Source organism: Zingiber officinale, chromosome 9A (assembly GCF_018446385.1).
Source record: "Zingiber officinale cultivar Zhangliang chromosome 9A, Zo_v1.1, whole genome shotgun sequence".
NCBI classification, from domain to species: Eukaryota; Viridiplantae; Streptophyta; class Magnoliopsida; order Zingiberales; family Zingiberaceae; genus Zingiber; species Zingiber officinale.
Window position 1 is genome coordinate 112,784,237 of NC_056002.1, and position 13,912 is coordinate 112,798,148.

The window sequence follows — 13,912 nt, forward strand, 5'->3', positions numbered from 1 at the left end:
ACCTCTTAGCAATGCTAAAATATAATAAGTTGGGGTCCCCTCGGGGTGGTGCGGTGTTAAGACATGGGGTGTTGCCACATTTGGGGTCAAAACTCGATGTGTTCGAGCATGCCTCCCCCTCCAAATGTCTTGCCACCTGTACTAATGGCTAGTAGTCACTCGTGATTTACTCCTCTGTATTGACCTAGGGATGGATTAGCAGGAGAGCTGGAATATATTTAGAAATTAAAAGGTATTTCCAATGTACTAGTCTCTATTAGAGAACTTATTTCTTATCATGATCATTTGTTATATCTATTAATTAACATTAGGAAGGATTACTAATTTATGATTTCTATATAAAATTGTGGTGACCAACCCTCTATTGAAGGAATGCATAGTTTATTGCTGAGCTACGAATATACATTAGAAAGGCAAGAAACTCCTAATCAATTGACTTTCCTTTAAACCAATATAGCTTGTTGGTCCATGACTAAAAACCACCCTCAACCAAGATAGTATCAATTTCTACACCATCAGCCTTTCTAAAAGCTCCTAGGTCAAAATTTGCTATACCCTACTCCTCTAAAAATGGTCTTGTTGGCAACCCTCCAACTATATAGGTTTACAACCAGTGGAAATCTCCACAGAATGATGCCACTCAGACCTCAAAACCATGCTATTAAATTTATCTCAAACTCGGACACATTGCAAATATTTGTTATCATAGACCAAATCTTCATTACATAATAATTTTGTTATTGCTAATATGTCTTCCTCTGCCACTAGCTCTACTATGTTTGGTTTCATTGCTACAGCTGATACAATAAGTGATCCTAATTCGTATATGGATTCAGGAGTAACTCGCCACTTTATCCCTCATTTGAATATGTTGGATTCTGTCACCTTTTTTTATTAGCATTGAGAGTGTAATAGATGGTGATGGTAAGAACATTTTAATATATTAACAATAATTTTAACTACCTATTATAAATCTATCAAGTTATCCAATATTTATCATACCCCAGCCATATCTAAAAATCTCATTAATGTTTTTAGTTTGTATCATGATAATAAAGCTTATGTTGATTTTCATTCCATATTTTTCTTGGTTAATGATCAGGTCACACACGGTAATTCTCCGGGGAATGATTATTTAGTTTGTATCCATGGAGGCTTCATGAGCTATAAAATTTATAATTTAAAGTTAAAATTTCATTTGTGATATGACTTCATTTCTTTTGATCTAAATAATCATTTTAACTAGCAACCTAATAAAATAAAATTTATATTTTACTATTCTTTTTTAATTAATGAAATATGAAAATAAAAAAATAACTTACTCTTATTGACCGGAGAATCATTCCCCGGAGAATAATCATTCCCCGGAGAATTACCGTAAAAAGGCTCCTGGAGTTAGGAAATACCATAAAAGTACAATTACAGTTGTATTCTAGCCTGTTGGAGGCACCTTCTACGCATGGATAGGATTTTTCATGAGCTATAAAAAGGCCCCTGGAATTAGGAAATAGATAACAACTTTAGTATCAACTCCTGTATTCTTTTTTTAGCAACTGTCTGAGCGTCTAACGATTGTAAGAGGCTTCTCCGCCTACACGAAGGAGATCTTTTAGAACTTTTCATGGCCCTGGGATTAACAACCACTTAGGTTGTGACCAACTAAATAGTGTTCCTCGTCTTTTTAGTTGTTAATTTAAGTTATTATTATTATTGCTTTTAATTTGAGTTGAAAGAACGGGAAAGGTATTGGTTTCGTTTTCAAGTTATTCACATCTCCCTCTTACCGGCCTTCAAGAGTCCTAACAAGTGGTATCAAAGTCAGGTCACCTCAAAAGGACTAACCGCCGACTAAGGCAACAAGATGATGGTCGGTGCAAGCATTCACCCACCAAAATTCGAGGGAGACTTCGCGCAATGGAAACGCCGGATAGAGGTATTCTTTAAAACAGATTTTGAAATTTTGTTAATCATGAAATATGGTTTCACAATTCCAAAAGACAAAGAAGAATATTAGTGGACGAGAAAGAGCAAGCTGACTTCGTGGCGAATGGTAAAGCAGAATTCCATGTGCTTAGCATCCTTCCACCCCAGGAAGTCAATCAAATCGGCAGCTATGACTCTGCCAAAGAGCTCTGGGAGAAATTCCTAGAACTCCATGAAGGCACTTCTGAAGCAAAATTGGCAAGGCGAGACATCTTCTAAACCCAGCTGACAAACCTGTGAATGAACAATGAAGAAAATGTAGCGCAACTCCAAGCACGGATCAAAGAGCTCATCACTCAGCTCAATAATCTCAAAAAAATGGTAATGAATCAAGATTCAATTTGGTACGCGCTCAACTTCTTTCCAAGAACTCCAGAGTGGTCATCCTTAGTAGATGCATACTACATCTCTAAGGATTTCGAGGTAAGTACACTAGAGAATTTGTTTTCTACATTTGAACTTCATGAAACTCGATGTACAGATTCTAAAGAAATCAAAAGTCGAACAACGATCTTGCCTTGAAAGCCAAGATGGAAGATCCTGGCTCCAAAGCGTCGATCGACGAAGATGAAGCAACGCTACTGGTAAGAAAGTTTAATAAATTTATTAAAACTAATAAATTTAAATCGCAGTCAAGAAAGCATTATCGGAACAAAAAGAAGATCCGGTGTTACAACTGCAACAAAGAAGGGTACATCAAGGATGACTACCCAAAATTGAAAAACAGAGACAAGGAGAAAGACAAGGGCAACATACCAAAGTACAAAAACTTGAAGGCCACATGAAACGAATCATCATCCTCTGAGTCCGAGATCGAGACCTTCTCCGAACTAGCCCTAATGGCAAGCCATCAAGAAGATGAAAGCAGCTCAAAAATGAGCATCGACGAAAGGGGAGGATCCTTAGAGGAAAGCTACGACAAAGGGGAGCATCATATCACGAGGTAAGTGAGGTACGTGCACTATCTCCCGAACAGTCTTTTAATTTTATCAAAATATTTTCTAAAAAATTGTGCAAATTAGAAAAATAAAATGCTAAGTTAAAATTAAACTTAGCAAATTCATATCCCTTAGAAATGTATGATAATTTGAAATTAGAAAATGATAAATTGAAAACTCAAGTCAAAAGTTTGAAAAATGACCATGCATGCTTGAATTTGAATAATTGTCAGAAACCAAAATTTAGAAAGTATGATAGACTAAACTGGTATATTAGACATCACCAAGGTTAAATTAGGAAGATATCACATAAATATGTACCTAAGAAATTTCTGATTAACCCAATTAGAAGGAACCTATATTGGGTTCCAAAATCTTACATAAATTAAAATGGGAAATAAGGCTTTTAGAGAGAAAATTAAATGTTTAATTTCTGTAAGAGGTTTTGTCTAAAAAGTGGTTGTTGCTCCAATAACTAAGAAGGCCTAGTGCCTCGTCAGTCTTGAAGTCAATTATAGAAATAAATGTGTAATTGACTAACTGTTTAATATTGAATTATCATATTTTCAATGTTTGTCAAATTCTTTTTAAATTATTTAGAAAATTTTTTGGGCCAACTTTCATATTATTAAAACGTCAGAGTTTGTCTTTAACTTAAAGTTTTTTGTGAAACCTAAACTATCATATATTTTTTCCTTAGACTTTTTATCATTGTTAAATAGAATTTATACCATTTTTAATGTTATCAAAAAGAGAAGAAGTAAGATTAAGTTTAGGGAGAGGTAGTATAATTTTATATTTTAATATTTGTACTTACTTTTCATTCTTTTAAATTTTTTTATTGCTATTTTGTTTATGGTTTACCCTAACTTAACTTGAGTTTGATCACATCAAAAAGGGGAAGATTGTTGATACTCTATGATAGTTTGATATGATCAACCAAGTTAGGTTAGGTCCTGTTGGTATTTGATCCTTGTGTCTAAATGTGCAGAAGCTTAGGAGCATAAGAAGTCGAGCGAAAGATGCAGTTAACGAGAATGATGGCACAAGAAGGGAGCCGACAAGCTTGGTGCATCCGAGGGATGAGGTACTGCAGAAGAGTACATCGGTGGACGAAAAAATATGCACGATGTTCGAGGGACGAGAAGCCAGGAAGGAAGCCTGTTCGAGGAGAAGACCAAAAAATGGATCCGGGTGAACCCTATTTCTAATGGTTGCAATCACCCAAGCGATCGGAGTAGCAGAAGAGCGAAAGGGGGCTGGAATTGCTGCTGAAGGTGTCTTCAAAGTAAATTGAAGGCGCCCCCGCACCTTCACTGTGGAAGGCGCCTTCGATGAATAGTACGAAGGTGCCTTCTAACCCTATGGAAGGCGCCTTCGACCAAGCTAATTTTACCGTTGCCAAGGGATAAAGCTTTATCCTTTGGCGTCTCACTGGAGGCGCCTTCCAACCTGTTGGAGGCACCTTCCACCCACTGATAGAATTTTTCAGAAGCTATAAAATGACCCCTAGAGCTAGTAAATAGATAACAACTTTAGTATCAACTCCTATATTATTTTCCTAGCAACTGTCTGAGCGTGTAACGATTAGAAGAGGCTTCTCCACCTACACAAAGGAGATCTTTTAGAGCTTTTCATTGCCCTTGCATTAACAACTACCTAAGTTGTAACCAAGTAAATATTGTATCTCATCTTTTTAGTTGTTAATTTAAGTTATTATTATTGTTACTTTTAATTTGAGTTGAAAGAATAGGAAAGGTATTATTTTCTTTTTCAGATGATTTACATTTCCTTTTTACCAGCCTCCAAGGGTTCTAACACTTTAGAAATCAGAACGATTTGTATGCTAAGTCAATTAACTATTTTGCTTTCCTGGTCAGTTGCTCAAGATAAACTTTTTCTTATCATTTTTATGTCATCGATGTTTTGATAACCTAAGCTTATCTAAATGTTCACAATATTGTGTATGATGCATATAAAGTTTGCATAGAAATTTGGCATAGCATGTTTTCTATATCCAAGTCTGTGGGAACTACATAGATTCAGTTAGGGATGCTTGTCAATTAGGCATAAGACCCTCCCAAACAATGGGGAAGGGAATACCAGTGTGATCGAATTCACCATTGTACAGTTAGAAGAGACTATATGGAAGTAATTTCGGCTAATATTTGCATATGGATTTCTGTGGTTTCATTGTTCAAAAAAAAGCATGACAATATGTGAAATCAAATTAAAGAATATTGTATTTACGGTAGGTTATAAGTTTATTTTGTTTTTGGTTGGAGAAATGAAGCAACTATATCAAAGCCACAGTGTACTTCATTCACAGTAGTTATGCCTTGTTTTATAGGAAAAGGTCGCTTACTATGACATAGCTACATACTGATAAAAGAGCTGAATTTGAAAAGGCTATAGCTGCATATATCAAGGGAGAGGTTTCTCATCATTTGTCTTCAGTCTCTTAGAAAATTGCATAACCTTAATAACCTTTATTTTTTTGTTAAACTTTGCAAGAAAACGGAGAGTTCTCTAATGAATATGATGACTTTGAGTGATTGGTAAGGTTATTGGATATGTCTCTACTGTTTGTAAATTATATCAGTGCATTTAGGATTAGAGATTACCCTTTATCTTCTTTCATTAGGATATTTCTATGACCATCTCCAAACTGACTTTAATGCAACTTCATTATATGCATTATATGGAAACATAAGACCTTGTTATTTCTTAACTTTAAACAAAGTCAAACATTAGCTCTAAACAAAATACTGAAATAGTCAAAATATAAGTTGCTTCATCATAACGTATTGATTATATAGATGTTGCATCTATTATTAGCTTATTGTCTTTGTTAAATTTGTTCATTGGATTTAATGTATTGATTATATAAGCTGCTTCATCATAATGATAATGTAATAATTTTCTTACTCGCAGGTGAATGTAGAAAGAAATTGAACGTGAATATTTATATTTTCTGAGAAAATGTAATATTACCGATAAGATTCAATCCAAGAAAGGTTTTTGTTTTTGTATAGATTTAACATAGATCTAAAACGTATAAATTATGTGTATATATTTTATGTTTGAATTGTATGACATATTTTTGATTTGGTCAGTTGTATTATATTTTTATGGTATTTTAATTGATCAAGTGTACTTTTATGGTATTTTAATTGGCTTTATTTATAAGAGTTTAATTAAGTAATTCGTTATGTAAATATAATAGATAACGATTTTATAAATAAATTTATATTTTATTAAAAAATTATATTTTAAATAAGACAATGTGTTTTTATGCATTAAAAAATATTACCTTTACTAAAAAAAGACAACTCTTTTTAAGCATTGCAAAAGTGTTATCTTAACAAAAAAAATATAATTTTTTTTAAGCATCACAAAATGATTGTCTTTATTAAAAAAAATAACAACGTTTTTTAAACATTGTTTTTAAGTAGATTTTTAACAACAATATTTTTAACAATACTTTTTTTAACTACATAGATAATACATAAAAAATATTGTCCTTCAACATTTCCCTTGTGATATCTTGGGCCTTATATGGTGAAGAGAAAAGAAGAGAAGAGAAGAGAGATAGAGAAAAAAAATCTTCTTCTAAGAAATAAGAAGAGAGGTTGCAGGTATAAGAGAGAGGTAAAAAAAAAAAGAAAAAGAAATGAGAAAAGAGAAAAAGTCATATTTGGCAAAGCGGTAAAACGAAAAAAAGACATTTTTTTAGACATTTTCACAATTTAGAATTGGTTAATTACTGAATAATTTTACAAAGATTCTATCATAAACATGTACTCAATTTTAAAATATTACATCTAACTTTGATCTCTATTAAAAAAATATATTTATTTTAAAAATACTTTTAAAATTTAAATATTCATTTTAAATATTTTTTTTCATATATAGTTTGCTTGTGATATGTTAAATGGACATTAAACAAATGCTCAAATTCATGTCAAATATTTGTTTTTCCATAATAAATGGTTACAAGTCATAAACATGTGAATATGGCAGAGAATAAACAATTGACAACTGCACTTTAATATACACACAAAAAAAATCGTAATAAATGATACATAAAATGATAATCACATAACTTATAAATTAGTATATGAAAAAAAAATCGTAAATACATGCCCCATCCACAAATTAAAAAAAACGAATATCCCCAATTGAAAAAATATATATTCGTTTCTAGGAATCAAATTTACTTTGTTGTTATTTTCGCACACTCCCCTTAAGCACAACGCTACTTAATTGTTATTTATCTCCCCCTGCAAAACAAAAAAGCTAACGGCACTCTCTTGACGACCACCCAAATCTCCGTCTCACGGGCCCAACAGTGGCGTCCGAGTCAGCGTCATTCGGGTCATTCGGGTAAAGAAACGAGTGTTGCGCCAGAAATACAATATATTTATATCCAAACAAGAAGGTGAATTCCTACGCACGTGCCTCAATGGGTTTTGGAGCCGAGCCGAGCCGAGCCGAGCCGAACCGGCTCTCTTTTAAAATCTCATACCCACCCCAGTGGAAGACACAGACTCCATGATCCTATCGGGAAGCTGAGAAGACAGACCTACCGGTGTGACGTGTCTGGAAGGTTGACCGCATCCCCATGACCCGGCTGATGAGCTATCTTCTGCGTTGACCAAGTCGCCCGAAGTCCTCTAGTCAGCAGTACCTGTAGCCAGCGACCGAGGTGCCCCGGCCTCTGGTACCTCGATGCTCGGGACAGGTCATACGAATATATAAGTAGCCGAATAAATGAATAGTAGAATAATGACGTAAATGAGATATGAGTACAGGGACGTACCCTGGCCCCGGGGGGCGCCCTCGGATGGATCAGTGAGCTGGTCGTGCTGCTGATCGAGCCGTCGCGGCCCTGAAGGATAGATGAATATGAACCAGCTAAAGAGCCGGCTTCGGGGACGACAACATAAAATCCGATGTGGCCTGGATCTAGAAGGTGGCATGTAGGCCGAGACATGACGACGACACCTAGGTCAGGATATCACAACGGCTCACAGGCCGACATACGGCACGCAGGCCGGATAATATCAGTAACTCAGCGGCTCGATGGCCGGAACATGACACACAAAGTACAATACTCATCATGGGGGCCGCGGGTTGGCCGACGGTGAAGGTGGCGTCGGAAGGCGGCAGCGAACACTAGAAGCGAGGCCGCTGAACTAGGCAGCTGCGGCTGGTAGTGGCGCCAAGGATGGCGGCGACGACGGCTGGCGAGGGCTGGAGAGGGCGACAACGCTCACAGGGACACCAACGTCCGCTGGACTAACACATGGATGAGTGCCCTCGTGCATGAGGGTGAGGGGCTGCTGACAGTGGGCATGGCCGACGTCGGAGGCGGCGCAGGTACCGTCTGTGTACACCTCTGCCGTGATGGTCGGGCATGAACTAGAGGAGGCTTCCGGCGAGAGGATAAGAGGCGACGCGGTTAGGGCCACAACAAGGCTTCCGGCCAGGGAAGAAGATAGGCGTCGCTATCGCGACAGCGAGGGGAGGTGGCGTGATCGCGCATCCTCTGTTGGTGTCGGCAGCGTGAATGAAGGGCAGCCCTAGTCTAGAGGCGATGGTGACCAGACGGCGTCGGCGCTGGTAGATCAACGGCGTCGACCTCGTCGGCACGGAGAGGGTGGAGCAGCGGGTGCAAGGAAGAGGAAATGACCTAGAGGCGAGCGTTGCCGACAGATCTTTCCAGCGGCGGCGGCGAGAGCAGAAGTCTCTCCCTCGGTCCATGGCGGCGGTGGACGAAAGCCGAAGCCCTTAGTGTCGGCGGTGGAAAACCCGAGCACGGACCGACCTCCCTTGGATGATGAACAGTGCACCTCTTAAAATAAAAACCTACTCCAGTCAAAATGACCAAACTACCCTCTTTCTCCCTTCTTATTCCCTTTTTGGCCCAAGCACATCCGTATCACAAGCCTTCCCCTCAAGTCTAGTCGAAAGAGGCACGAGTCTGACTGACTAGACAGTCTATCACAAAGCCTGACTCACTCTCGATAACCGAATCAAATCGCTGAACTCATCATATAATGCCACGCGAGCGACCGCTATAGTACCAAGTCAATAGCCGGGCAGATGCTGAGTGGGAGGCAAAACATCAAGCGAGCGACGAGTAAAATGATAGTAGACTGAGCGATACACGGGATAATGAGAAGACCGAGCAGACGAGCGAAACGTGGGGTGCCTTCCGAGCGGACCGAGCGAACGAGTGGTACAGAGCACGTGACCGCGAAGATGCCAACCGAGCGATCGGAGGGATGTCGATCGGGAAGACAGACGCTGGGCGGACGATGCCGAGTGCGTGCCCGCGAAGATGCGAACCGAGGGATCGGGTGAATATCGACCGGGCCACCGAAAAATGGCGATCGGATTACTGTAAAATGCGATCGGGCGACCTGAAAATGTCAACTAGGTGACCATAAAACGCCGACCTGACCACCACCAGGATGTCGAGCGAAAACAGCGCGTGGCTAGATGGGTGATCAGACGAAGGATAAGACGGCTACCAAAGTGTCGACCGAGCGATGAAAAAATAGTATCGAGCAACGGCCAGGCAAGCTATCGGGTGAATGACCAGTGAGCATCTGGACAAATACCGAGCGAGAGATGAAGTAGTGCTGGGTAGGAGTGGGGTCCGAAAACTAAGCGGGTGCATTGCCCGTGAAATCGAGTGCGCACAGAAACGAAAGCCGTGGACCAAACGAGTGTATCGTACGTTAGATGAACTGGAGTGTAGCCCGTGAGTCGAAGGCGCATGGACGCGCAAGTAGTGAGCCGACCGGGCGCATAACCTCTGAGATATTCTGGTGTGAAACCAGTGGAGATACTCTTGTTTGCGACCATCGGAGATAGCATGACCCGAACGGGGGAGATAAGATGCTCTTATAAGCTGGTCTATGACCAATGAGAAGCACCCGACTTTGAATGGGAGAAATGAGAGATTTGATAAGCAGGTCCGCGACCAATGAAGGCCACTTGACCCCGAGCGGGGGAATGAAGTACGCTTGACCCCGAATGGGGGAGATAGCAGGTCTGATAAACTGGTGCGAGGCTAGCAATGACACCTTGATCCCAACCAAGGAAAAATAGGAAATATGATGTGTTGATTCATGAACATCGACGACCGCTCGACCCCGAATGGGGGAGATAGGAGATCCAATACGCTCGACCCCAAACGGGGGAGAAAGATGCTATGATAAGCTCGACCTCGAACGGGGGAGATAGATGCTCTGGTAAGCTCGACCCCGAACGGGGGAGATAGAATATCCGACGAACCGGTCCATGAAGGCGAGGGTTTAACGTCGCCGCTCGACGGTCTTCAGGCCGGGTATTTATAGTCGCCGGTTTGACTCTGGTGTTTAACGTCGTCGCTCGACGGTCTTCAAGTCGGGTATTTATAGTCACCGGTTCGACTCTGGCGTTTAACGTCGCCGCTCGATGGTCTTCAAGCCGTGTATTTATAGTTGTTGGTTCGACTATGGCGTTTAGCGTCGCCGCTCGACGGTCTTCAAGCCTGGTATTTATAATCGCCGGTTCGACTTTAGCGTTTAACGTCGCCGCTCAACGGTCTTCAAGCCAGGTATTTATAGTCGCCGGTTCGACTCTGGTGTTTAACGTCGCCGCTCGACGGTCTTCAAGCCGGGTATTTATAGTCGTCGGTTCGACTCTGGCGTTTAGCGTCGCCGCTCGACGATCTTCAAGCATAACTCAAACCCGACCGATATCGGCACGGGGTCTTCGACATCGAGCCCGTGGCTCGGATAATATATGCCTGGCCGATCGACACGGCGTCTTCGACATCGAGCCCGTGGCTCGGATAATATACGCCTAGCCGATCGACACGGGGTCTTCGACATCGAGCCCGTGGCTCGGATAATATACGCCCGACCGATCGGCATGGGGGTCCTCGATCGAGAAACTAGGGCAGATCATATAACTGAAGGAGAAAAGATAACGCAAAAACTGACCTGCCGACTAGCAGAAGATCTAACTCAGTTCCTTGACTCCCGAATACCCGTGGAGTGAGGAGAATGACACATTCGTCGAAACCTACCGAGGTCATGAGGATGGTAGAATTTTCTAGCGTCCTCCATCTTCACGTTTCAGATCAAGTGTGTTCCCACAGACGACGACAATTTGATCCTGTCGGGAAGCTGAGAAGAAAGACCTGTTGGACAAGACGCGCTAGAGGGGGGGGGTGAATAGCGCTCGCAGCTATTTCGTTCGATTCGTAAAATTATCGGAGTTAAATCACATAGTGGAAAAGAAAAGTAAACACAGAGACACAGGAGAATTTGCTTCATTCGGAGCCTAGATTGACTCCTACTCGAAGGCCCGCGATTCTTGATCACTTTCCGTGGGCAACAACTATAAGCTCATAAAAACTATTACAAACTAATTACAATTCAAAGTAGTAAAAAAGATTATACCGACAACAAAAGACTAAATCTAAAGCTCCGGGTTGTCAGGGTGTCATTGCAGCACTTCGAGATCGTCTCGTAGGCAGCTTGTAGCAGAAAGTTCGCTTGGAAGAAGATATCTTAAGTTGCTGGTCAAAACCCTCTTATAAAGGGTGTTCAAGGTGCCTCCATCAGGCTCCAAGGCACCTTGAATCCCTAAGTATTATCCTGTAAATGATTCTGTGATGAAACTTTGACCGCTGCCTCTTATCCAGCTTAAGGCGCCTTCATCAGTGTCCAAGGCGCCTTAGACCACCTGTTCAAGGCGCCTTGAGCTTCCTTCAAGGCGCCTCCAACCCTTCTGGACAGCTGGCTTCGGCTCGCACCCGAGGCGCCTCCAAGCTCCATGGAGGCGCCTCAGACACTGTTCATCCGAGGTTAACTTGTGCTCCTTTGGTCCTGCAAAAGTGTTAGTCCCAAACACTTACCCTACAAAACAAAGTTAGCACAAAACAACAGTAAATATAATAATAGAATATAATGACAGTCTCCGGACTGTTCGGGTCTGACTTCGGATTTCCAACCGGAAACCCTAGGTCGACCCGACGCCTACTGTTCCCTCTACGGGGAACGCGTCCTCACCTACTCCACTCAGGAGATATACCTGTTGTCAGTGCGATCCTCCAGATTGACTGGACTTTTGCTCGGTGCTCAATGCTTCCGGACTTTCTGTTGGACTTTCGCTTCCCGGCTGGTCCAGTCTTTCACCTGGTTCGAGACACCAGGACTTTCCACCTAGGGTTACCCCCCCCCTAGGACTTTTGCCTGAAGCACTCGACCCACCAAGACTTTCCGCATAGGGTTACCACCCCCTATAACCTAGGGTTACCACCCCCTAGGGTTTTTACCTGCCTAACCACAGTTAGGACTTTCCTGAAACACTTAGTCAAGCACGTTAGATCTCAACACACCTTAACTTTGAATCCTTTGCCATTATCAAAACTCAGGTTCGATCGTCGGATGCTTCCCGTACCAACAATCTCTTCCTTTTTGATTATGGCAACCCAAATTCAAAGTTCAGTAAAACAAATGCATGAGTATATTAAAAGATTTAAAGTGAGCAAGCTTAAGTATATAAATTCAAATAAAAGCATAATTTAAGCTAACACTTAAACTTTGTGAAGTTCCCCCTTAATCCAGGGCTTCCTTTTACTTTAGATAGATTTTTACTTTTTGAATTTCCTACTCTCTCCCTTTGCCATTTATCAAAAAAATAAGCCAGTTTTAAGCAATTTTTAATTTTTTCGTATTGAAAGAACAGATTAGGCTTATAAATGGTAAATTGACTTTGGGAAAAAATTTCCACCTAAGTTCAAAAAGCTAATATATAGTAGACTGTTAATAACGATTTTAGTCACTTTTGAAACTTAGTTGTTTTTGAAATATACTTAGCTAAATTTTGAAAATCTTAAAGAAATTTGAAGTCTCTTTTTACTAAGCAAAGAAAATATTTTGAAAGCAACGATTTTTAACACTTTTAGGTAAGTAAAAATAGCTTAGCAAGAATTTATAAAAAGTTAGATTTGAAGGTTGGCTAAGTTTGAAAAAGTTTAAAGGTTTCTATATGAACTACTTAGCTTAGTCTTTTGCAAACAATGAATTTTGAAAATAGAGCTTAAGCTAAAAAGACACTTAGCTTAATTTGAATAAAACAATACTTAATGTTGAAAACATAGGAGTAAGAACTTTTTAATTTATAGGACGAAGAGGGAGAAACTAAAAGTTAGTTTAATTAAATTGGTTGGTCCTTAAGTCCAAGCATGAGTCAAGTTAAATAGTTGGTAACTTATTAATTTGTTTTGATCAGGTATCAGAGCCCTAAAGTACAAGCATGCTTAAACTTAATATTTCCATTTCCTTTACCAACTGTCTAACCTTTAGCTACTTGCTGATTGCCTAGAGAGCAGCAACTTTCACTTGGTTAGTCAAGTTAAGTCATTTAGTCCAGTTAGATTTAGCTAAGGCTGGAAGACTTGACTTGATTACTGTTAATAATGTATTTAACGCCCAGACTCATATTGGTGCACAGAAATAAGCATTCTTGAGTCCAGGCTGTACCCTATGCATCTCACACCATTCTATGTTTTTCAAACACAAGCAAGGTATACCTAGGTGTTTGTGAGATGCTCTGGCTTAAATCTAGGGGAACAGGATTCTAGGGTAGAACCTAGGCTAAGTTCAAATTTTGAAAATTCTAAGAAAATGGGATTTTTTAAATCATTATTTTTCCTAGAATTTTTAAAACAAATTTTTGAAAAGAACAGGATAATTAAGTAAGACAGTAAGTTTTGAAAATTAATACCTATTATACCCAGCACATTCCTATTTGTTTTCTAAGTGCACTGAACTCAAGTTCAAGTAAGGGTTTTGTGAAAATATCAGCTAGGTTTGATTTGGACTCAACATAGTTGAGTGCAAGTTCACCTTTAGCTACATGATCCCTTACAAAGTGGTGTTTTACCTCTATGTGTTTAGTCCTAGAGTGATGAATTGGATTTT